Source organism: Neovison vison, chromosome 13 (genome assembly GCF_020171115.1).
Source record: "Neovison vison isolate M4711 chromosome 13, ASM_NN_V1, whole genome shotgun sequence".
In the NCBI taxonomy this organism is placed as follows: domain Eukaryota; kingdom Metazoa; phylum Chordata; class Mammalia; order Carnivora; family Mustelidae; genus Neogale; species Neogale vison.
In genome coordinates, this window is record NC_058103.1 from 71,628,155 (window position 1) to 71,651,808 (window position 23,654).

Consider the following 23,654-nt stretch of genomic DNA (forward strand, 5'->3'; position numbering starts at 1 on the left):
TTCACAATTTATCTTTCATTTTTATTTTACTTATTTTCAAGGAGGACTTCACTGCCTCATATTCACTTCTCAGAAAATCCGATCAAAATTTGCTGCTACTATCCGGGTGAAGATGCGTCTTACACCCACTAGGGGTCAGACTACTACATTAATACAAACCAATCCCAACTTGAAAAGTGGTATTAATTGGTTGAGAGCTGTCCCAACTTATTTTCCTGCATAAGGACAGAAGACTGGCCATTTAAATTAAACATTACATAAAGAAGATAATGAGAAAGAATACATTTGACAAGAAAGATTCGGAAAGTTGAAACTATCATATATAATAAATATAATATATTAAAGAAGTTTCATCCTTAATAAAAATTTCAATTATTCAACTTGCTCATTCTGGTTGGCAAGATATTGCTCCGGTCTAAGTGGGCTCAGATTGGGGGATTAATCATTGAACCGGGCAAATGCTACGAGAGCAGAAACAACTGAAATTATTAAACTGTCAGAAAAAAAGAAGAAATCCTCATTTTTAAAGGATGAACTGCATGATTAGCAGAGGATTGAGACGGATGGGAGAACATTTTTCTAATAGATTTCAGCCATGACAATAATAAATCTGAGTCATCCTACAGCAGTGAATGCACTCAGAGAGATGGGCAGAGGCCCAGCTGGGCCCCTGCTCAGTCTCAGCTCTGCCACCGCCTGGCCCTCTGTCTTGAACAAGCAACTCATCTTCCCTTGGTCTCACTAAGGCATCTTCAGAATAGAGAAGTAAGAGTGCATGACTTACAGGGAAGGTTCAAGCCCTAAATTAAACAGATTATTAACCATATTGCCAAACAGAAGATAAGGAAGTAAGGGGGAAATGTACCAAAGTCTAAAAATGGAAGGTGTTAACTGTCAAGATAGATTACCATCCATTGCCATCATTAAAAAACATAGAACAAACTGAGATTTCTAGATCATATTCATTGTCGGAGTTAACGTAAGAAACAAAAAGTCAAATTCCACTTCATTTAACATTTTGAGTGACAGTATCCTAAAGTAAGGGCTATCAGTGTGTATGGGAAAATCTATGCAGATCATTGTCTGGAATGATAAACAGGCAATTAAAAAGTACAAACATGTTGGAGTGTGGTAGAACTGGATGGCTATGGGGGGTGTGCTATAAGAATATAAGGTATATTTCTTCATATGTTGTTGTATCTTTTCCTATGTGAATATATCATCTGTTAACATTTTTTAATTTAAGAACTTCATGGGTGGGACAAAAATGTGTGTCAATATAAAAACAAACATAACTGAAAGTAAAAATCCCCCATGATTTGAATGGAGATTAAGAATTATATTATAGATATCTATTACTAGCATAAGTTGTATGAGAGATTGAATGATATTGTGTGCTAAAGGGGCTGCATCAAATTGACCACGTCGAAATGGCTGTGTCCAAAGGTTCTGTCCCGCAGTTGGGTCACCTGGGTCCCCACTGAGCTATTTCTCCCTTACCTTACCTTTTCTCTCCAGGGAGGCTCTGAATCAGGACAAGTAACTCTCCATTTCCCTTCTTTCTTTACACAGCACACACTCACACACACACATTTCTCAGCAAAGTTTTAATATATATTAACCTACACAAATAAACGATGGAGAGGGTCACAAATGAGTTAAACAAAGAGCTAAACCCTGAATCCCAGACTTCTTAATATACAGGTTTAATGCAATTCCAATCAAAATTCCAGCAAGATAACTTACAAATATTGACAAGATTATTCTAAAATTTATATGGAAAGGCAAAGGAACTATAATAGCTAAAGCAATTTTGAATATAAAGAAGAATGTAGGAGAAATCAGTCTACTTGATTTCAACTTCTATATAAATACAGTGATCAAGAGTATACGGTATGATGTAGAAACAGACACACCAGATGTCACTGGAATAGTATAGGGAACCCATAAATAGAATCACACAAATATTTCCAATTTATTTCTGACAAAAGTACAAAAGCAAGTCACTAGAGGAAAGATCACTTTTTCAAAAAAACAATGCTGAACAACTGGACTCTCATAGACCAAAAAGATGAACCTTAACCCAAACACATTAAACAAAAAGGAGCTCAAAATGTATAAATGGGGTGCCTGGGTGGCTCAGTGGGTTAGGCCGCTGCCTTCGGCTCAGGTCATGATCTCAGGGTCCTGGGATCGAGTCCCGCATTAGGCTCTCTGCTCAGCAGGGAGCCTGCTTCCCTCTCTCTCTCTCTCTCTGCCTGCCTCTCTGCCTACTTGTGAACTCTCTCTGTCAAATAAATAAATAAAATCTTTTAAAAAATGTATAAATGGCTTAAATGAATATATGAAACCAAAACACTTCTAGGGAAAAAAAAAAAAAACCCACAAGAGAAGCTCTTCGGGATCTAGGACTATGCAAAGAGTTCTTAAAGCTCAATCCATAAAATAAAAGCACTGATACTGGACTTCAACAAAATTCAAATGATCGCCTCCTGGAAGACGCTTTTAAAAGGATTAAGAGACAAGCTACAGAGTGAGAGAAAATACTTGCAAACCATGTATTTGACAAAGGACTAGTGTCTACAATAAATAAACAACTCTCAAAACTAAACAAAAAAACAACCCGATCAGACAGCAGGTGTAGACATGAACAGTCATGTTACTGAAGAGGCTACATGAATGGCAAATAAGCACACAAGAAGATATTTCACATCACCAGCCATTATGGAAATGCAAATTAAAACCTCCGTAAGATACCATTACTCACCCATCAGAAAGGCTGAAACAAAAAATTGTGACAACACCAAATGCAGACAAGAATGTGGAGAGATCAGATCACTCAGACATCGCTGGTGAGAATGTAAAATGTGAAAACCACTCTGGAGAACAGTTTGGCTGTTTCTTAAAACAAACACACAATTACCATACAGTCCAAAAATTGTACTCTCAGGCTGTTAGCCCACAGGAAAGAAAACGTATATTCACACAAAAGCCTGTACAAGAATGTTCTTAGCTACTTTATTTGTAATAGCCTAAAACTAAGCACAGCCCAGACATCCTTCATTTAGTGGATTATTCTACAAACTCTGGTACATTCATCTCATGCAATACCACTCAGTAATAAAAAGGAATGTTACAGTAATAAATAAATAACAGTTTGGGTGCACCTTCAGAGAATTGTGCCCAGACAAAAAAAGCCAGTCCCAAAGTTTACATACATAGAATAGGGTAGGGGGATGGTGGGGGAAGAAAGAAAGCCTGTCCATAAAAGGGCAACACAAGAATCCTGTGGTGATGAGAACCTTCCCTACCTTGACTATATCGAAGTCAATATCCTGGTTGTCACATTGTACCACAGTTCTGCAGTTGTTGTGGATTAGTTACCATTGAGAGCAAATGGATAAAAGGTATATAGGATTTGTCTGCCTTATTTCTTGCACCTGTATGTGAATCTACAATAATCTCAAAATGATAAGTTCAGATTAATAAATAAATATGTATACATATATTTTGTGTATTTACATACACACATACAAACCATGGCCATTACAGAAATACCATTACAGAAATAAGGTCTTTAGCAGCTATGTATATTTTTTGCCTTACAGGTTATGGATGAATTATTCAGCTATTATCTATAATTTCAAAATCTATACTCTCTCTGCTTTGCGTTTTCAGAACTGGGAATCTACAGACCACATTTCTGCTTTTTTAGCTTCTTCCCTCTGAAGGCACCAAAAGGAGACAACACAAGGAGACCAAACGTTGTAGAAGGAAGAGATGTGTTCCTTCCCATGTGCCTCCTGTGGGCTTCCTCCCCCTGTCATGTCCCTCCAAGCGTCATACAAGAACATGTCTTCCTCCCCTGAGAGAGGAAGTCCTTCCAGCACTTGAATCTAATTGTCTTTTTCCACACTTGCAAACCAGTGGCACAGAACAAATGTCAGCAAACGTTTGATTTTCAGTCTTGTCAGACAGTGAATATTTGACATTTTGCTTGCTGCACAGTCTCTGTAGCCACTCTCCAACTTGGCCATTGTTGCATGACACTGACTACAGACAATACATAAACGAATGAGTGTGGCAAGTGTCGCTTTACTCATGGACACTGAAATTTGCATACCATATCATTTTCATGGGTCACGAAATAGTATCACTGTTCTGAGTTGAATTGTGCACCCATAAAGATAGGCAGAAGTCCTAACCACCCCACCCCCACTCCTGTACCTGTGCATGTGATCTTATCTGGAAGTAAGGTCTTTGCAGATGTAATCAAGTTAAGGTAAGGTCACGAGTTTAGGCTTTAATCTAACAGGACTGTCATTCTTCTAAAAAGAGGCAAACATCTTGTAAAGATGCAGACACAGAGAAAGAATAGTATGTGAAGAGGTAAGAGTTACATGACCACCAGCCAAGGAGGCCAAGGGTTGTTGGGCACCGCAGGAGGCTAGAAAGAAGAGAGAACCATCCCAACCAGACTCTCAGAGGGAGCACAGACCTACTGACAATTTGATTTTGGATTTCTGGGCTCCAGAACTGTGTAAGCATACATTTCTATGTGTTTTCTTTTTATTTTATTTATTTATTTGACAGAGAGAGATCACAAGCAGGCAGAGAGGCAGGCAGAGAGAGAGAGGAAGGGAAGCAGGCTGCCCGCTGAGCAGAGAACCCGATGCGGGGCTCGATCCCAGGATCCTGAGATCATGACCTGAGCTGAAGGCAGAGGCTCAACCCACTGAGCCACCCAGGTGCCCCCATTTCTATGGTTTTAAGCCACCTAGTTTGTGACACTTTATTACAGTGGCCTTAGGAAAACCGTACAATTATTCTTTCCATTTTTTTTCAACCATTTAAACATGTATGAACCATTCTTAACTCAAGAGCCATACAAAAAACAGACTGTGGCTGAATTTGGCTTATGAGCTATAGTTGGCAGACCTCTGTCATGGAGTCTTCCTCACCCCCAAGATATCAGTGCCAGCCAAGAGTGCCCCCTACAGGTATGTTTTAGCTCCACACTACTAAATTTTAATTAACTCCAACCTCATTCCTTTCTCCTCTGCTCTTAAGGGAGGGTAGCTGTTTTCTGTAACTGCTTCCATGATATCTTGCTCTTCTCCTTTCCCTCTTCAGTTATCTAGTTAATAATTTTTTTAATATTTTATTTATTTATTTGGGAGGGAGAGAGCGAGAACACAAGTAAGGGAAGCGGCAGGCAGAGGGAGAGGGAGAAGCAGATCTCTGCTTAGGATGGAGACTGATTGAGGCTCCATCCCAGGACTCCAGGATCATGATGTGAGCTGAAGGCAGATATTTAACTGACTGAGCCACCCGGGTGCCCCTCTAGTTAATAATTTTACTTCTAGTTAACCATTATTTATATTAGGCTCTCTCTGTTAAAATAACTGTATGATTTCTATCTCTTGACTGGATGCTGACCACTATAATTTCCTTTTTAAGAAACGCTTTGAGATTTTGTGTGAAGCGTATTGACCTTCAAGGTTTTTTGGATGTCTTAGTAATTATTAAATTTAATTTTAGGTAATTAAGGCAACTCTTTGCAGAGGTGGAGTTTCTGACATAAAAATTGCATACCTTGGGGCGCCTGGGTGGCTCAGTGGGTTAAAGCCTCTGCCTTCGGCTCAGGTCACGATCCCAGGGTCCTAGGATCGAGCCCCGCATCGGGCTCTCGGCTCTGCAGAGAGCCTGCATCCTCCTCTCTCTCCCTGCCTGCCTCTCTTGCCTACTTGTAATCTCTGTCTGTCAAATAAAAAAATAAAATATTTTTTTTAAAAAATTGCATACCAGGGGCACCTGGGTGGCTCAGTGGGTTAAGCCACTGCCTTCGGCTCCGGTCATGATCTCAGGGTCCTGGGATCGAGTCCTGCGTCGGGCTCTCTGCTCAGCAGGGAGCCTGCTTCCCTCTCTCTCTCTCTCTCTCTCTCTGCCTGCCTCTCTGCCTACTTGTGATCTATCTCTGTCAAATAAATAAATAAAAATCTTTTTAAAAAATTGCATAACTTATTTCTCATAAACTTTAATTAATAATCATTTTTGCTTAATAGACATTCTTGTGAGGATCTCTCAAGTGCTTCAGAAATACTAAGGAAATGATACTATGTTAAACTAAAGAAAGAATGAAGCAGCCAATGTCCCATAAAGTCTATTATGCACCTGCCTTTGGCCCCCAGCAATCCCATCTTACATGTTAACCCAAGAGAAACAAAAGCACATGTTTATGAAAAGGCTTATAGAGGCACCTGGGTGGCTCAGTGGGTTAAGCTGCTGCCTTTGGCTCAGGTCATGATCTCAGGGTCCTGGAATCGAGCCCCGCATCGGGCTCTCTGCTAAGCAGGGAGCCTGCTTCCTCCTCTCTCTGTGCCTGCCTCTCTGCCTGTTTGTCATCTCTCTGTCAAATAAATAAATAAAATCTTAAAAAAAAAAAAGAAGAGGCTTATAAAATAGCAGCCTATTCATAACAGCCAAAATCTGGCAACAACCCAAGCGTCTACTAACAGGATAATGGATAAATAAATTGAGGCATATCTATATAATGAACTAATGTATGCAGAAAAACATGGATAAATCCCAAAAAACCATTATGTTAAACAAAAGAAACAAGACACAAAAGAGTATTTGTGATCTCATTTATAAGTCTAAGAACAGTCAAGACTAAGGAAGGAAGGGAGGGAAGGGAGATCTCAAAACAGTTAAGACTTGGCTAAGATCAAGTGTAGACTAATCTATGATGATAGAAATCAGAAGAATGGTGCCTTGGAGCAGAAGAATATTGACTAGAAAGAGGCAGGAGGAAGAAATCAGAGAGGGAGACAACCCATGAGAGACTCTGGACTCCAGGAAACAAACTGAGGGTTACAGAAGGGAGGGGACGGGGGTAAGGGGTAGCCTGGCGATGGGTATGAAGGAGGGCACATGTTGTGATGAGCACTGGGTGTTATATGTTACTAATGAATCGTTGAACACTACATCAAAAAACTAATGATGTACTACATGTTGGCTAACGGAACATAATAAAAAAAATAAGACAGGAGGGAATTGGGGGAGTAACAGAAATAGGTCTTGATTGGGGTCAAAGTAACAGAGGTTGATACATTTGTCAAAGCCCATTGATCAGCACCCTTAATGTATCTTCTACTTTATGGAAATTTTACTTAAAATTTTCAAGAATAAATAAAAGAAAAAAATAGTCTCCAATTTTCAAACCTGAAATCCATAGAATAACCTTGAAAATTATAGTCTATAAACTTTTAGAAGGCAAGCACAAAAATGATTGTGTTTATTTTACATATATTTTAACATGATATGACACATATCTTGACCCACTAAACATTAATGTTAGAAGCGTGAGCATTTTCCAACATATGAGGCATAGATTTCAAATGAAATCTGTGTATGTAACTCAGGTTTGACTTCCCAACCCTCCCTCCCTCCCTGCCTTCTGTCTTTTCTCCCCTTCCTGCCTCTTTCTCACTTTGAGTCTTCAGAACAGACTTAGTCTAAAATTAATGAAACCTGTGCCTCATTGCTCATGCTCCCACAAAGTTCAGGCAGGAGCCCTTACAATGTGTGGCCATAGTCGTATGTCTTTGTAAAATTTTATGAAAATTAAAAAATTAATCATAATGGATTAAAACCTGTCTCTTTGCCTTTTGCCTTTTCCCTGGGTCACATGTTCCTCTATATCAAGTTTGTGGGAGTGGCTGCTGACATTCTGGAGATTCATTTGAGTTGGGAAAAAAAAAAAAAATATATATATATATATATATTTTGGAGTTGGGAATATACTAAATTAGGATTTCATGTGACATTGTAAGGATCTATTTAGCCAGAGCAATCCCATCCGGTTAAACAATGACTTTGTTGTTTATACAGTAAAACTTAAACTGTCCCTGTGCCCCCATCTCCCCCAGGGGACTTACTTAAAAACAAGTCCCAGAAACCAGTCCCAGGTAACAAAGCCCAAATACAAGGGTGGGTCAGGCCAGGTGGAGGTATTCAATCAGTGGGGTGCATACTGTCTCCCAAGGAGTATGGGCCCTGCCCTTTGGGCGCCTTTGGGGCGCCAATTCTGACCAAGGTGATAGGCTAGTTCAAATATCGACTAGGGTAAATTGTAATTCGATTGGTCACTTATGTGTGACCTAGCATGACTGTACAGCTTTCTCTATGTGTTACAATCTCATTGGTCACCTGTGCATGGCCAGGCCCAACCACATGGCCTTTGCCCTTAAAAGCTAGTCTGTACAGCAGAAAGAGGTCGCTTCTTTGCAAGAGACGGCCCTGGCCAGTCAGTTTGATTCTCAATGCTTGGTGCGAAATAAAGCTTTGCTTGACCTTCGCTTTGTATCAGTCTCGCTCCTTTGACCATGGACCCAACAACATATATATTTATGTTGTTTACAGTCACTTCTTTGTATAATTAGTTGCCAACCATCTCATATAGGACCGACTTCCTGGAACATGTCTACTACTCACCTTGCCAGTTTGCTCTGAAATCAGAGATTTAGGTGCAAAGGTCATAGTGCAGTATGAATGCGTTCTGAGGCAGCCAACACAAGTGAATAGTAGAAAAGAGCGAAATACGCCAAAGGGGAGGCTGGTCTATGAAAATTGTTTCAATCATCATACATATAAATCCGGCAATAAAAGAACTGTTACCAACAACTAGTCAAAACAGAAACCTTGGGGTGCCTGGGTGGCTCAGTGGATTAAGCCGCTGCCTTCAGCTCACGTCAGGATCTCAGGGTCCTGGAATTGAGCCCTGCATCGGGCTCTCTGCTCAGCAGGGAGCCTGCTTCCCCCTCTCTCTCTGCCTGCCTCTCTGCCTACTTGTGATCTCTCTCTCTCTCTGTCAAATAAATAAATAAATAAAATCTTTAAAAAACAAAAAAAAAACAACAAAAAAACAAATATCTTCAAAACAGAAGCCTTTCTTGTTGGGAATGTATTTGATAATGCTGCGTATACAATTATATGATTTATACAATTTTGTTCTTTCTGGTGGAAATCACTTGACCTGTTATTTATTTGAATTTGTGTATTTGTAAAAAGCAAAGCTATAAGAGCATTAAAATATTGAATGTATTTGCATGTGAAGTTCATATTTTGTGCACTCTAACTATCAATAATAAGTTTTAACTTTTAAATCATCCAGGTAGAAGAAAGTCTTATTTCTTGTTCAGGAAATAATTCTTATTTTTATGAGAATTACAAAGTTATCCTATAAAGAGATGATCAAAAATATACAGCCAAGAAAATGTAGAAGAAAGGTTTTTTCCAGGCTATTAACTAATCAAATTGGATTTTATGATGTTTGTGGTATTTGTCTACATTTTAAAAATTGGAACATCTTTTCTCATTTTAAATAAACATGCATTTTTAAAAATTTAGATATTTTAAAGCAGGCTGCCAAATTTTATAAGCTTCAGGCCCCACTTTAGTTTACCCCCAGATGGGGTGACCAAAAAAAATGTCAACCTTCTAAAAAGAAAAAAATAATTAAATAAAACCAATAAAACCAAGCAAACAAAGAAATAAAGATGTAGAGGAATAAACAATCAATGAGCTACAGCCCTAAGGCCAATCAGGAACTGAGGCATTCCACACCCCTCTTCCAAGTAGTATTTGCTTTCTCTTTATACCCTGTTACTTAGCCAAAATTCCGTCCTTTATGATCTCAAACTCTGGTAACAAAAAAACCTTAAAAACTTAAATATGCTACAAAAGATGTTAAGAGATTTTTTTTTTTTTGTCTCATCCAATTTTGGTTCCCAACAATCATCAGCTACATAAAATAATTCAATGAAAGAAAGTATTCTCTTGAGGAAAAAAAGTCAATTTTAACATTTTTCATCAACCTGAATATTATCTAAATGGCATCAATAATGTAATTTAACTTGCTCATAAAATACTGCCTATCTCAGAAAGCGTGGGGTCATATGTTCAGACTGACCCAATTTAAGAGTTTTTAGACCCCACATAGTCCATTTCAAGTTGAAATGTGGCCCAAACTGGACGGTTACTTACTTAAATCTAGCCCGCAGATATCAGGAGTAAACTTCTCCTGGGTCCAGTGGTGCAACATTTGTTTTTTGTTATGTATGGCTGGCGGGGGGCTGTGGCAGTGGAGATGCAGGGCCTCCGATGAGCATGAAGCCCATCCCAGGCTCCATCCCAGGATTGCTGGGATCATGCCCTGAGCCAAAGAAAGACCCTTAACCAACTGAGCCACCCAGGGGCCCCTCCCCCCCTTTTTAAATTCCAACCTTAATACTATTAATTACATAAATAACACATTGTTCTAGTTGTATTATTAAAAAAACTCAGAATAAATTTAAAATAATCTAAGTGCTCATTAATAAAAGAGTTGATGACATAATTATGGAAACATGCAGCTCTTCTTTTCTATTTTAATGAGGTACATTTAAACAATGGCAGGAAAATTTTTTCTAGATATAGTATTAAGTTACAATAATAACGTACGTAATAAATTATATATTATATAAAATACTGTAATAATGTAATGTATAATATGGTATATTATGTATTATATTACATACACATATATGTAAATGTAACATAATATATAAAATATAAATTATAATAAGAGTAGTACAGGAAGTCACATAAAGGCAGAATATGATCACAAATTTCAAAAATCTATAAATATGTGTAAGGAAATTGAACTTATATAAATATTATCAAATGAGTAGAGAAAAGATCCAGAAAGATCCATCTAAATTATTGAAGTGGTTAACTGGAAAAGAATGTTAAAAAGAGGGTATACGTAAGAGGATTTGTGTTTGAATTTTATAATCACAATCCTTATTTTTAGAACAATGCTTGATAGAACAAAGATACTCAATAAATAGTTGATGAATGAATTAACAACTAATTAATGAATTAATGGATTCTATAACTTTAAAACAAAAAAATTAAATGTAGGAAAACACAAATAAGTAAAAACAAATGGAAACCACCTCTATTCCATATTGATATGTATTTATATACCAATATATCTTTCTTTTAAAATAGTATATAAAGGGATGTCTGGGTGGCTCAGTTGGTTAAGTCACTGCCTTCAGCTTAGGTCATGATCCCAAGTACTGGGATTGAGTCCTGCATCGGGCTCCTTGCTCAGCAGGGAGCCTGCTTCTCTCTCTGCCTCTGCCTGCCACTCCACCTGCTTGCATTCTCTCTCTCTCTCTCTGACAAATAAATAAATAAATAAAATCTTTAAAAAAAATAGTATGTGAAAACAATACAAAGCATTTTTAAATTTTATTTTCAATAAAAAATACCCAGGCTTCTTTTCATACCAATAAATATATACCTAAATAATTTCTAATGAATACATTCTATTCAAGCATTCATAGTTTTTATCACAAAATTACTTTAGTTCCTTCATTTAAATGCCAGTGATGTTCATTCATTTATTCAATGCATAGTTACTGAGAATCTATGATATTTCAGGCAGGCAGGAACCCAACCAGGCACAGGGGATATGATAGTGGGAAAAACCGTCCTCATGGCAACTTGAGTCTGTGGAGGGGGAAAGAAGCATATGAATAAATACAAAGATAAATACATGGTCTTAAGATATAAGACATTCTGGGAAAAAAAAGATGCTGTTCATACAAACAGAATGGGAGAATTAAGTTGAGATTGAAGAATCCAGTGATTTCTCTTCGGGAGTATGCACTTAAAGCTAAGCTTGCAGAAGGGGTTGAAGTTAGCCTAACAAGGAGAGCAGAGAGCATCGCAGGCCGTGAGGGAAACAATCAGGCAAGAGTATTCCAGAACTGAAGGGACCTCATAATTGGGGGGGGGGGCACTGGGTTAGACTTTGGTGTAGAACTCTGAATTTGTGTTCAAAGTGCAAAGGCGAGACCCTCAAAAAGGTTTGCTTTTAGGTTTGGGGGTTTCGTTTGGCTACCCCTCCTCCCATTGATGCATCTAGATCAAGATTTTCTCTGAAGTTCATTAACCACTGAGAGGAGAATAAATTGGAGGAACAAGAGTGAAAGTACACAGATAAAAAAGCACAACATGAGGGTCGCCAGGCCTGGAATCAGATGTTCAAGGAGCAAGAACAGCAGTTGTTGCCGAGTGATTTGACAAAGGAAGATGGCGGGCAAAGAGGGGAAAGTGTCCTGAAACAGCAGAGTCCACACGTTTCACACGTGTTTTCAGGGTCTCTGTAGAGCCGCCAGGTTGAAAACCACAGCGTAGGCCAGGTCACTGTCCCTAGCTGTTGCTTTCCTCCAAAAGCAGTGTTGGAAAGCCTCCAACCATTTACCACAGCTTCTGTAACCCACTCTTGTTCTCACTGTTCCTCTTGTCCCCGCTCCCATCCCCTCAGAAGACACAGGGACCCCAGGAACCATGGGAAAGAGAACCCTTCAATACTATAACTAATCTGCTTTTTCCGTGCATCTACATACTCATAAAAAAAGAGGAGGGCTGGGGACAAAATAGTCTAGACCTCAGCACAGTTTACATGATTATTAGATCATTCTGGTACATTTGTATTCTGAGCCCAGAACGAGTCCCAAGAGCTGAAAGAAGCCAAGGAAGTGCTGTTTCCTTACCAGGAGCCCTTCAGAATGAACTGTGGTACAGGCTGGCGAGGGATGGAATGTGTGCCTCCCCATTCCGCTCGGGTTGACTTTCCCTGTCTGGCCCTTTACTGTGGCACTTCTCTAGAGCTAAAAATAGGTGAGCAAACACGCCAACAATAATTGAGTCTGCTTTCCTCCATCTCCAGGGGATGGGAGCCTGATAGGAAGCCAAAAGTATTAATTTCTGAACAGAGAGAGTTTTGTGGCTTATTTTTGAATAGATTCCCACCAGTTTTTATGTATTTTTTTCAGTCTTTGAAACTAAAGACAGAAATGTCATTTCTCTGACCCAGGTAAATATTTTACCATATGTGTTTATAGCATCCTATACATATCAGAAAAGAGGACACATCCTTTGCCTCAAGGAACAAGGGAAATACCAGCGCAGTTTCTAGCGACCGAAAGAATTGGATCTCTGTGTAATTTTCTGCCATGAAGTTTAAAGGAAATGGTTCTACCACAAATCCAAAAGTCTCCCCTTCACTGAAATGAAGTGCTCTCCATTTGGCTGTTCCAAGACTTCGCCTTCTTTGAGCTCATTCAGCCTTCATATGCTCCCTATGATATTAGGTATCCTGAACCATGTTATGGGGGAGACCCTGCCTTTGCAAGATCCTGCAGGGCAGGTACCACCTCTCACACTTATCTCTGTTCCCCAAAAGATCCATGCAGTGCTTGACAGATCATAAAACTCCTCAAATTGAGGGGAGGCAGGGCAGATAGGAGGGTAGATTCTTTAAAAAAAAAAAAAAAAAAGAGGATGGGGGGAGCTCCAGAAAAAAAAAAAAACACTTTATATGTTTATTAGATCATCCTTATACATTTGTATTCTGAGGTCGAAAACCTAAATGTGGTGTAATCATTAATATTTTTCAGGAACCCCTTGGCCAAACTCTGGCTCTGGATTTATCTGGATGAGAGATAGTGAAGCCTCCATCCCCAAGGAGGGTACAGCACCTGAGAAGTCATTTGAATCCCTTATCCCACCAAGCCCTGCCTGGGGTGGATAAAGATACAGACACCCTGAGGAACTCCAGGTCCCACAGAGGGCCTGGCCTTCCCTCAGAAGCTGACAGAGAAAACCAGAGCTGTTGTGCCTGGTTCACTCCATCTAACTTCACTAAGTTCATCTTAACTGGTCAGACCACCACAACCCAGTCAGCTTCTCCTCACAGGAGCAGGCCCAGACCTGGACAGCCGTGTTTGTGGTGCGGTAATGCCCACGGTCAAACAAGAACCCCATGAGCTCAGCTCCGCACCAGCCTCGCCTGGAAGGGCACCAGAGGAACCACAATTTTAGGAAGACACGTTACAGTGAGATGTGAGGAATGTGAAATACCCAGCAGCTTCATGTTGAGGAATTGTTAAGGAACTGAGGGTGTTTAGCCAAGAATGGAGAACCCATGGTAGCTGTCTTGTACAATTTGAAGGAAGGAGTTATATGAATGAAATCAGCCATTCTAAAGCCAACCAGATGGCAGAATTAGAAGCCGTGAGTAAAGCTCATATAAGGCAGATGTCTTCGTCTGGGTTCCTTACAGAGCAGGATTTAAGGAAAAGCTTAGGTATTGCTGATTTAGGGGTACAATCTCAGAGGGGGAAAAAAAAGTAAAGGAAAAGATGCATGAGGGAGGACAAATACAAGTAGTCTGTTACTAAGCTGCACACAACTTCCCCCCCCAGACACAGCTGGTCACACAGGACGTTTCTGGTGAGGTGGCAGGAGAAGGCAAGGTACTATGGAGCCTAGCGCAGCAGGAAGAGCTAGCAATGTGGCTTCTGGATCTTTCCTGGCTCTTGTCTCTCCCCACATGGTATAAATGCCCCTACTCCTCTTAGTTATCATCCTCTGCCTCCTCGAGGGACACCGGAAAGTTAGACTCTTCAAACAGTGTGGTGAGATGTGATCAGGGCCCTAGAGCAGGAAGTATGAGAGAGGCTGCACCACTGGCCAGGCCTCACTTGGGGGAGGTCAGAGATGGCTGGACTGAGCAGCCCGGGCTAGGGAAGGGCAGGCTGGCCCACAGTCCACACCAGAGCAGCAGGGTTTTGTCCCATGTTATTTTCGGACACCCATGACCATCCAATAATGGAAAAGCCCAGGGCTTCTCAAACATCAACTGATTATGATTACCTCCAGATTTTGTCAAATGAAGGTTGTCATTCAGCAAGTCTGGTGTGAGGCCTCAGATTTATTTATTTATTTTGGAGACCGTGTGCATGCAAGTGGGGGGAGGGGCAGAGGGAGAGACTCTCCGGCAGGTTCCCAGCTGTGCACAGAGCTCCACGTGGGGCTCCATCTCACAACTCTCAGATCATGACCTGACCAGAAACCAAGAGCCGGATGCTCCCCTGAAGGTGTCACCCAGGTCCCCATCTGGCATTTCTAGCTAACTTACAGCCCACACCCTGCTGCTGCTCCCGAGTCTGCGCTCTGAATATTAAGTGGAGGGCCTGTTCCAGGTGTGTTTCAGCAGACCCTGCACTGATTGGTCTCCTGTCATAAAAGTCAGGGATTTTGCAGAAAGTTCTGTCTGGGGTGAAAGATGGAGGCACGTGACCACTCCAGAACCTTCCAAGTGTAAGTACTGACTTACCTTCCAAACCTGATGAATACCAAACTGATGAGGAAGGAAAAAAGAGTTAACAAAGAAGTGCCTTACTCTGACCTTACTCCCTGCTCACTTTTCAGCGACTCCTTCTTATACCCAGAGCACAGTGAGGCCAGACCCTGTCAGAAGGTTCGAGCTTGGCCTAATGACAACTGACCAGGAACAGCTGTGATTCAGTCCGCAGTAACAGGACTGCTGCTCTTTTCAATGTCTCCTTTCCAATATCCATCTTCACACACAAGAAACTCCAGGAGTAAATGCAGAGCTTTAAAAGGTATAGACAGGATATCTAGAATCATTAGAGACTCTCTCCTCCAGAGATTCCTGGAAACAACTAAATTTCAAGGGGCGCCTGGGTGGCTCAGTGGGTTAAGCCGCTGCCTTCAGCTCAGGTCATGATCCCAGGGTCCTGGGATCAAGCCCCACATCAGGCTCTCTGCTCAGCGGGGAGCCTGCTTCCTCTTGTCTCTCTGCCTGCTTCTCTGCCTACTTGTGATCTCTGTCTGTCAAATAAATAAAATCTTTTTAAAAAAAAGAATTGAGGGACGCCTGGGTGGCGCAGTTGGTTGGACGACTGCCTCTGGCTCAGGGCGTGATCCTGGAGTCCCGGGATCGAGTCCCACATCAGGCTCCCAGCTCCATGGGGAGTCTGCTTCGCTCTCTGACCTTCTCCTTGCTCATTCTCTCTCTCACTGTCTCTCTCTCTCAAATAAATAAAATAAAATCTTAAAAAAAAAAAAAAAAAGAATTGAATTTCAAGCAGAAATGCAATCATTTCACTTCATTCCCTGATGAATAAAAACAGAAACAAAATCTCCTCAATCCAGGAATATAGGTAATGGGAGTTTCTAGATAACTGAGTTTTCTAGAGAGACAAAATCGACTTTTAAGAATTACCTACTTTTTTATTCTAAGTGTTCATAACCACTTAGAACTGCTTTACAAATTTGAATTATAGATAGTTACTTCTCATTACTTTTCAATTTCTCAAATTCTTGTATTGTCTCCTACCAGGATGCAGGGCACCAGCCTCTTGAAGCCTCTCCACGTACACACCGTCCCCAAGGGCTAGGGCTTCCAAGTCTGGAGAGATCTTGCCACTCAGCTTTCTCGGCTCACCCAAGACGGGAGTCTGATCAGACCATAACTGCCATTACTCCTCTCTGCCACATGGTGGCACTGTTGAAGACGGGTTCCACCCAGTGAGCCGGTCCGCTGCTGCAAAGAGCCTTTGCTGGCATAGACCCTTATAAAGATTTCTGTGGTTCTCTGAGGAAGGAGCTCTCCAGCTCCTGGTGCTAAGCTCAGCCACACAGTTGCAGCCCTTTGCTCCTTGCTCTTTCTCATGACGCACACCCACTTCCCAGGATGCTGGCCAGAGCCCAGGGATGCTGTTACAGGGACAAATTCCAACATCCACTACCTTGCAAATCCAGAATCCTTTCCTCTCCCCCGCAAAGAGGGATGTACAGTTACCATTTAAGTTCTCACAAGACAAAAGGTCTTATTCCACCCCCTCTCTCTTGCACAATCTACACCAACCTTTCTTAGGAAATCAAAGTCTCTTACTCACTTCCCTGACTTCTTAGACAAGATATACTGAACGAGATTTAACTCCATATTCATGTCTCAAGGCCACCATTATGAACATCATGATTTAGTCTGACTTGGGTTAGTATTGTTTGTTTTTTTTTTTTTTTTAGGTGAGTATACAAGTGCCTTTTACAATAGGAAAATTAGAGGTTTGCAGAGCTTCATTTGACTTAACTCGTATCACGGAGTAATATCTGGGAGAGACTGTCTCTAACTCAGAGCCATGTTCTTTTCTCACCACATGACTTCCCTGCCTCCCTGCCCAGGGCTCTCGGACACTGGCCATCATGCTTCTCCTCAACCTCAGTCTCCTAAATTTTTTTGACATGCATATCTTTATGCTCCGGCCAGATTTACTACCTTTTCTCCCAAGTGAGCTATACTTTCCCATCTCTAGGCCTTTGCTCATGTTTCCATTTTCCTGAATTGTTTTTTAGTTCGGCTCTGTCTTTTGAAACTGTGACCATTATTTAAGAGCCAATCCACATGTTAACCCCTTCTTTGAGTCTTTTAAAATCCTTCCCACCAAATGTGATCTCTTCATTTGCACCCCCAGCACATCTTATGTGTATTTTCCCTTAGTAATCCCATTCCTACATTGCAGACATTGCAGGACATCTAAATGTTTCTCTTTCATTTTTTATTTCTTGCAGCATGTAGAATGGCCTCTTATATTAGTAAGCATTTAATAAATTCATGTTGAATGGAATTTCATTTCCAAAAGCATCCCTAAATTTTTAGTAAAATTCTCCCTCCAACATGAACTTGTTCCCATGCAGTGTCAATTCCCAGGAATATTCACGATAAAAAAGGAAATACAAAACAGGTAGTACAGGATAATACTGAGGGCATTTTTTATAGCTTGCAAAAGTTCCAAATGGTGCAAGGACTAGGAACTTCTGCTGAGATACATGTTCAGTGACCTCACAGCATAGAGGAAAGTCATCCATTCCCGCAACTGAGAAGGACAAGTGGGCAAATGTGGAGGCTGAGAATAGGGATGTCATTGCATAGAGCTGGTCACACTCTTTTCCCTTGGGTACCATGATGCCATGCTCACTTTGCTCTCCTGATATCTCACTGATCCCAGCCCTCCATCCTAAATATCCTAGTGCCTGAGCCCCAGGACTTGGTCTCACCTCTTCTATTATTCTTTTTATACACCTTCTCCCTTGGAGGCTGACTTGCCACTTGAGCAATTTACAATCCATTGGAAGTGACTACTGAGGGTGGTGGGGGAGACAGGGACTCGCAATGCCATTCTGCCATCATAACATATTTTCAGCTTTTAACATTGGTAGTGACTTGCAGACTGTGAGTAACAAACAGCCATGAGTGGTTAGAACCAGAACTTTGTAGTTAGGTGCCTCCTGGGACATGTGATAATTTGCAAGACTGGTAGATAAAATCAAGCACATGTTTGCTTGATTTTCCAACCACCCTGAACCAATGTGTCTCTTTCTGCTTTTCTTGATGGTAATCAGAAAACTCTTAGGCTTAGACCTCACCAGGCAAGTCACTGTTTGCTTACACAGCCTAAATGTTTTGTCCTTTGGGGCCCTTTTGAACAAGAGGAGATTCAAAAATGCAATAGGCCTTAGTACTCATTTATTGTACCACCACAAATTTGAACCCTGCCACTCAAAACACATAGACCATTGATAGCTGTGTATTCTTCTACTGTGGAAGGAGTGGCTAGGTCTCTGGTAAAAAGCCAGGAAAGTTGCCCCTAGGATACACAAACGCTGGTATGCATATGTGTGTGTGTGTGTCTGTCTGTCTGTCTGTGTGTGAATGTGTGTATACGTGATGTGTATGAAGCTCTCTCCTTACCTAGTTCATCCCCTGAGTCTTTGGCTGCATTCAACTGCATTCTCCAGGGGTAGCTACTAAATCAACTAGCTTTCTTCTATGCAATGTACCCAAAATGCCTGTGAATACATAGGTTGGTGAAGACCTTTCCCAATTTCTTAGGTCTGTGAGCAGATTTTCTGGTCATTGTGAGAATTTTTTAAATGCTACTGAATAGAAGGGACACCTGGGTGGCTCAGTTGGTTAAACAGCTGCCTTTGGCTCAGGTCATGATCCCGGCGTCCTGGGATCGAGTCCCACATCGGGCTCCTTGCTCGGCGGGGAGCCTGCTTCTCCCTCTGCCTCTGCCTGCCTCTCTGTCTGCCTGTGCTCGCTCTCTACCCCCCTCTCTCTCTGATAAATAAATAAAATCTTTTTAAAAAAATGCTACTGAATAGAAGACAAATGTTGAGTAAGAAAACCAACAACAAAAATTGGTTTCTATGTAGAAGCATATCTAAGTCATTTTAGAAACTGTCTTTAAAACCTGAAACCCAGAAGGAGCAAGATGGCAGAGGAGTAGAGACCAAAATATCATCAGGTCCCAGGAGTTTGGCTAGATAGTTATCAAACTATTCTAAACACCTACAAACTCAACAGGATATCAAACAGAAAAAGAGCAGCAAGTCTAGGAACAGAAAATCAACCAATTTCCAAAAGGTAGGACATGCAGTGAAGCAAATTTGAAGCAATGGGAAGATAGACCATGGAGGGAAAAGCAGGCTCCTGGCAAGTGAGAGAGCAGAAGAGCACAAAATTGGAACTTTTAGAAGTCTGCTCCATCGAGGGACATCATTTCAGAGGCTAAGAAGGGGGATGGAGCCCTCACAGGGACACTGTAGTCTTAGGACCCGTAGGGACACAAAAAGACCAGGGGGTATCTGAGTGTGGCAGAGCTCCCAGGTATCAGAGCAGAGAAGCTGGCTTCAGAGAGAGAGTCAACACATGAGCTCTCAGCTCAGGGTTACCTTAAATGATGATCCAAGGCACAGTTGGACCACTGCTCCTCAAGCAGGAACCCCAAAAGTGGCAGATCTGGAGAGACCCCCTCCTTCCTCCTCTGGGAAGAGCAGCATGGGAGCACATTGCAGCAATCTGCTAGGTTTGGAGACTCAAACAGGGCTGTGTGCCAGAGATACAAACCGTCGGTCACACGTCAGGTGAGCTTAGAGTACAGCCAGAGACCAGGGAGACAGGTAGGATTGACTGCTTTTTCTCTGAGGGCACACTGAGGAGTAGGGCTCTGAGCTCTTGCTCCTCTGGGATGGAGATTGGGAGGCTGCCATTTTCATTCCTGTCCTCCAGAGCTGTATGGAAAGCATTCAGGGAACAAAACCTTCTGAGAGTGGAACCCAAGCAGATTTCTCAGCCTGGCCCCTGCCAAGGGCAGTGCAATTCCGCCTGTGGCAAGGACATTTGAGAGTCACCACAACAGGCCCCTCCTCCAGAAGATCAGCAAGAACATCCAGCCAAGACCAAGCTGACCAAGCTCCCTAATAAAGGAGAACAGCATAAATCCAGAGCTAGGGGAAAGCAACACATAGAATTCATGACTTTTTTGCCCCATGATTCTTTAGTCTTCCAAAGTTAAATTTCTTTAATTTTATTTTTTATTCTATTTTTTATTTTCCTCTTTCCTATTTTAACATTTTTAACTATTTTATCTTATCAATACCTCTTTAAAAATCTTTTTTAAATTTTCATTGTTATAGTCATATTCTATCCCTTCATTGTATTTAAGCTTATTTTTGGTACACATATAGGTTTTTTTTTTTCTTTAAAATGTTGGGATACATTTTCTTCTAAAAGATCAAAATACACCCTAAATCTAGTGCATGGGTCTGTTCTATTCTGCAGTCTGATCAGTCTTTTTTCTTTCTTTTTTCAACCAATTTCTTATCTTATCAATTCCCTTTTTAGAATCTTTTTTTAATTTTCACCTTTACAGGCATATTCCATCCCTTCATTGTGTTTACATATATATATGTATATATATACATATATATGGTTTTCTTTCTTTAAAATTTTGGGAGGTAGTCTCTTCTAATACACCAAAATACACCCAAAATCAAGCGTGTGGCTCTCTTTTATTCACCAGTCTAATATATATATATTTTTTTTCCTTTTTTTCCCCCAGTTCTGGGTCTCTCCTGATTTGGTTGGTGTATATTTTTCTGGGGTCACTGCTACCCTTTCAGTATTTTATTTTCTCATTCGTCTATTCTTATCTGGATAAAATGCCCAAGGCAGAAAAACTCCCCACAAAAAAAAAAAAAAAAAAAAAAAAAAAAAAAAAAAAACAAGAACTAGAGGCAGTACCAATGGCTAGGGACCTAATCAATATGGACATGAGTAATACATCAGAACTAGAGTTCAGAATAATGGTTATCAAGGTGCTAGCTGGGCTCAAAAAAATCATGGAAGATATTAGATAATTCCTTTCTGGAGAAATAAAATCCCTTTCTGGAGAAATAAAAGAACTAAAACCTAACCAAGTTGAAATCAAAAAAGCTACTAATGAGGTGCAATCAAAGATAGAGGTTCTTAAGGCTAGGATAAATGAGGCAGAAGACAGATTTAGTTATATAGAAGACCAAATGATGGGAATAAAGAAGCTGAGCAAAAGAGACAAACAACTACTGGACCATGAGGGAAAAATTCAGGAGATAAGTGATACCGTAAGACAAAACAATATTAGAATAATTGAGTTCCCAGAAGAAGAAGAAGGGGGGGAGGGGGCATATTGGAGCAAATTATAGAAGAGAATTTCCCTAATCTGGCAAAGGGAACAAGCATCAAAATCCAGGAGGCACAGAGAACTCTCCTCAAAATCAATAAAATAGGTCCACACCATCATCTAATAGTAAAACTTACAAGTCTCAGTGACAAAGAGAAAATCCCAAAAGCAGCTTGGAACAGGAGGTCTGTAACATACTACGGTAGAAATCTTATATTAGCAGCAGACTTATCCACAGAGACCTGGCAGGCCAGAAAGGACTGACAGAATATATTCAGGCCATTAAATGAGAAAAATAGGCAGACAAGAATACTACCCCCAGCTACGCTGTCATTGAAAATAGAAGGAGAGATCAAAAAGCTGCCAGGACAAAAACTAAAAGAACTTGCAAACACCAAACCAGCCCTACAGGAAATATTGAAAGGGGTCCTCTAAGCAAAGAGAGAGCCTAAAAGGAACAGACCAGAAAGGAACAGAGACAATATACAGTAATAGTCACCTTACAGGCAATAATGGCACTAAATTCATATCTTTCAATACTTACCCTGAATGTAAATTAGTTAAATGCCCCAGTCAAAAGACTCAGGGTATCCGAATGGATAAAAAATAAGGCCTATCGATATGCTGTCTACAAGAAACTCATTTTAGACCCAAAGACACCTCCAGATTCAAAGTGAGGGAGTGGAACACAATTTACCATGCTAATGGACATCAAAAGAAAGCTGGGGTAGCAATCCTTATATCAGATAAATTAGATTTTAAGTCAAAGACCATAAAAAGAGATGAGGAAGGACACTACATCATACTTAAAGGGTCTATCCAAGAAGAAGATCTAACAATTTTAAATGTAAATGCCCCTAATGTGGGAGCAGCCAATTATATCAACCAATTAATAACAAAATCAAGATAATCAAAAATAATACAATAATAGTGGGGGACTTTAATACCCCTTCACTGAAATGGACAGATCATCTAAGCAAAAGATCAACAAGTAAATTGACATTTAAATGACATACTGGACCAGATGGACATCACAGATATATTTAGAACATTCCATATCAAAGCAACAGAATATGCATTCTTGTCTAGTGCACATGGAACATTCTCGAGAATATATCACATCCTGGGACACAAATTGAATCTCAACTGGTACCAAAAGACTGGGATCATTCCCTGCATATTTTCAGACCAAAATGCTCTGAAAATAGAACTCAATCACAAGAGGAAAGTTGGAAAGACTTCAAATACATGGAGGCTAAAGAGCATCCTACTAAAGAATGAATGGGCCAACCAGGAAGTTAAAGAAGAATTTTTAAAATTTGTGGAAACAAAACTGCTCCAAATCCTTGGGACACAACAAAGGTAGTCCTGAGAGGAAAGTATGTAGAAATACAAGACTTTTTTAAGAAATAAGAAAGGTCTGAAGTACACAACATAACCCTACACCTAAAAGAGCCAGAGAAAGAACAGCAAAGAAAGCCTAAACCCCATGGGAGAAGAGAAATAATAAAGATCAGAGCAGAAATTAATGAAATAGAAACCAAAAGAACAGTAGAAGAAATCAGCAAAACTATGAGCTCATTCTTTGAAACAATTAATGAGATTGATAAGCCCCTGGACAGACTTATCCAAAAGAAAAGAGAAAGGATTCAAATTAATAAAATCATGAATGAAAGAGGAGAGATCACAATCAACACCAAAGAAAAACAAACAATTATAAGAACATATTATGAGCAACTATGCACCAGAAAATTTGACATTCTGGAAGAAATGGATGCATTCCTAGAGACATATAAACTACTAGAATGGAACCAGGAAGAAATAGAAAACCTGAATAGACTCATAACCAGTAAGGAGATTGAAGCAGTCATCAAAAATCTTCCAACAAACAAGAGCCCAGGGCCAGACAGCTTCCCAGGGGAACTCTACCAAACATTTAATGAAGAATTAATACCTATCTCCTGAAACCGTTCCAAAAAATAGAAATGGAAGGAAAACTTCCAAACTCATTTTATGAGGCCAGCATTGCCTGTATCCCAAAACCAGACAGAGACCCCATCAAAAAGGAGAATTACAGACCAATATCCTTGATCAACACAGATGCAAAAATTCTCACCAAAATACTAGCCAATAGGATCCAACAGTGCATTAAAAGGATTATTCACCATGACCAAGTGGGATTTATTCTCGAATACAAGGTTGGTTCAACATCTGCACATC